This window comes from Mus caroli, chromosome 6 (assembly GCF_900094665.2).
Source record: "Mus caroli chromosome 6, CAROLI_EIJ_v1.1, whole genome shotgun sequence".
NCBI classification, from domain to species: Eukaryota; Metazoa; Chordata; class Mammalia; order Rodentia; family Muridae; genus Mus; species Mus caroli.
The window spans coordinates 75,407,478-75,410,636 of record NC_034575.1 but is presented as its reverse complement, the minus strand read 5'-3'; positions in this window follow the sequence as shown (position 1 = coordinate 75,410,636).

Here is a 3,159-nt window from a genome sequence, read left to right as displayed (position 1 = left end):
GCGTGATTGGACTGGAGCAGAAGCTGTGTTCCACTCACCAGCAGTCCCAAAATCCTGCGGCGGGGGTCGTGGGTAGCTGGCGGGTGTCAGGCAACCCTGCGCTCCAGCTACCCCGGCCCTGATCCCCCAGACACTTTTTAAACACACACACACACCTGAAACCTAAATAATACCTGATTAGTCAATTAAGTGTTACATGTATGCATATCATATCAGGACTGATGACTTAGGTAACCAATTAATGTCATCTTTATCTTGTCTTTAATTTCCTTTTTCACTATCTACATGCTTCTCTTGTAGAGGTTATTATTTAAATTTATTCCTTTATATTTAAAGTGATTATAAATATAACTTTTAATTCCATTTTTCAGAAGATTTAATCAAATTACCCAGGAATTATTTACAAATATATGAATTTAAGTTGTGAATAAACAGCTGTGAGGTGCTATGTGGGTATAGATAGCCAAAATCTGGGCCATCCTAAAGAACAGCCAATGCTCTTCACAATTGAGTTATTGCTTCTGGCCCAGTTCCTTAAATATGGGAAAAACTAATACTTTAGTTCACATATCTCAATTCAGTAAAATGACTGGATATTTTCAAGGAAATTTACTAGCCTGTAAAGTCTGTCTCCATCAAAGAAGTATTGAAATCAGTTTGATGTCCTCCATAAGCCGACAGTAGAGGGGCATCATGCTTACTGTATTGTAATGCCAATGCCCCTGACCTTGGCTCAGGTACACTATAATAGAATTTTAGTGACAAAGATAAACTTAAAAGTTATCTGGTCAGTGAACTGTGTAAGGATGTGCTTAAGCTCAGGTTATCCTTGGGTGGATCAGAGAATGGGTCTCTTATAGACTAACTTGCATTTGAAGGCTACATCCTGATTAGACATCCCAGTAAAGACGTATTGGCATATCAATAGCTAGATATCGGGAATATAGTTTTACTTATAGAACTTTTAGCTGAGTCAACAACTGTTTAAAAGATTTGGGTCCCTAGAGAAATAATTTAAAGTGCAGAGAAAGGCACAAAATGAATAGGAAATGTAAGCCTGCTCTGTGCTCACATTACCCAGGAGACAGGAGTCTGGAAAAGTTTCATATCAGTCTGAAATGCAAAAAAATAAAAAAATAATAAAAAAAAAATACTAAGCACAGTGCTGTTAGAACTTGTGCAGTGTGCGCCTCCAAGTCAACACCTCATGTATCTCCAGGGAGTCACACTGCACAGTTTGTGATTACCTTCGCTAGAATTACATAAAAGTTAGGGAAACTTGCCCTGTGTAGAGAAAGGAAAAGAACGTTCAAGTTGGATAGACACTTTCTAAAGTTTCAGAACTTTTTGATGCTGTCACTGAAATTAAGCCTAAAGGTTGAAGGTGGTCATCATCAAAGATATACCTGAACACATACTGAGGTGATGAGATTTTTAACTCTAATTACATCCCTTTTTTTTTCCCTGCACATTTGGTTAAACCATAGCCTTATGCATGGTAGGAAAGTACTCTACCACGGATATGAATCTACAGGTTTCATCTCTTTGATTGCTCATTTTCTTTTGTTTTTATTTTTATTTTAGGGTCCCTTTAAGAGTCAGTCAGTCTGGCTGTTAATTTCCTCTGTAGTGCAGGCATGCCTTGTACTTGTGATAAGTAGCTAGAATCACAGCTCTGTGCCTCTGGGAATGCTGACCCAGTGTTGTTCACCCCAGCTCCAGCTTAAAACACAGAAAATCTCTTAGCATAATGGAATAAATCTTTATTCATTTTCTCTATACCTCTACTCTGTGTATTTGTTTGCAAATTACATTCTCAAATATTATCTAGAAATTATGGTATTTATTTTTCATGCTACTTCTTTAAGTGCATTACTACAATTTATCAGGAGACTATGCAGTAAAATATCATTAACTGAAAGACTTTGGGGGAAATGAAACATTCAGTAAAATTGGGAACATTTATTTTCCTATATTTAATAGCGATATACTTGAAAATATTTCATAAAAGCTCATATTTTAGTATATGAAATAAATAGTGTAATATCATATATGTAGATATATAAGGTGTCCTTCCACAAGATATGGAAATTAAATTTATTTTCTTTTTCAGAATTCTCAATAAATACTGAAGGGACTACAGTAAAAATTAAAAAAGGCATGAATGGCTGAAAACAGAAACATTAAATATTAGTTTTCCCTGAAATGTGTTCGATAGGCTCAAAGTAAGAACTGATGTCACTAGTGTTTATAAAAGATGGTTTTTAGTAGAAAACCATGGATTACACACAAGTCTCTTTAACAGATACACAAATAAATGTAGCACTTGAAAGGCTGCAGAGGTAGCTCATGCACAAACAGTGCTTTTTGCTCCAGAATGTGTTCAGTTTACTGTTTTCAGTTAGGGTAATTCACAACTAACTGTCTATAACTTCAGTTCCAAGATATCTGACACCTTCTTTTGTCCTCTATGAGTAGGTGCATGCACATTAGGCAAGTATATACATGTAGATACACACACATATGCACACCCATATGATAAATCTATGTAGGTGTTAATTTTTTAAAGTAGAATTTAAAGACTTGGCTGATTGATGAGCCAATTCTATGTGTGGAGATGGGAGGCTTACATTCAATTTGAAGGCACTTATACGACAGGCATTTGCAATATTGGTAATTTTGCATTACATCACTTGGGATGCACTTAGAGTTTTGTGAAATTGGGATCTGCACTTGAAAGTGTCTGATCCTAATATTGAAATGGGAGGACTGGGACAGACATGGCATGACTGAATACTTTTTATAGAGAGGAAAAAGTATAGAACAGAAAGACCTTGCTGATTGAGTGTTAGGAAGATTGCATGAGGAAAATGGCTATTGTGAATCAAAACTTCTATCCAAACACACCACACATATTAACAGGCTATAATTTATATCAGAGGATAACCAGCACTCTTTTACCAATATGTTCTAATTATTGGATAGAAAGGCCTCAAAAACTCAACAGGAGTGGTAACAACTCTAATGAAAGCTATCAAATGAGCAAGGTATGTTTGATGTCTTACTCCCTTGAACACACTTCAGGGGTCTTTTCTACATCTTCAATATCAGACCCTCTTTGTTCTTAGGAACAAACACTCTAACTTCCTTTGTTTTTAC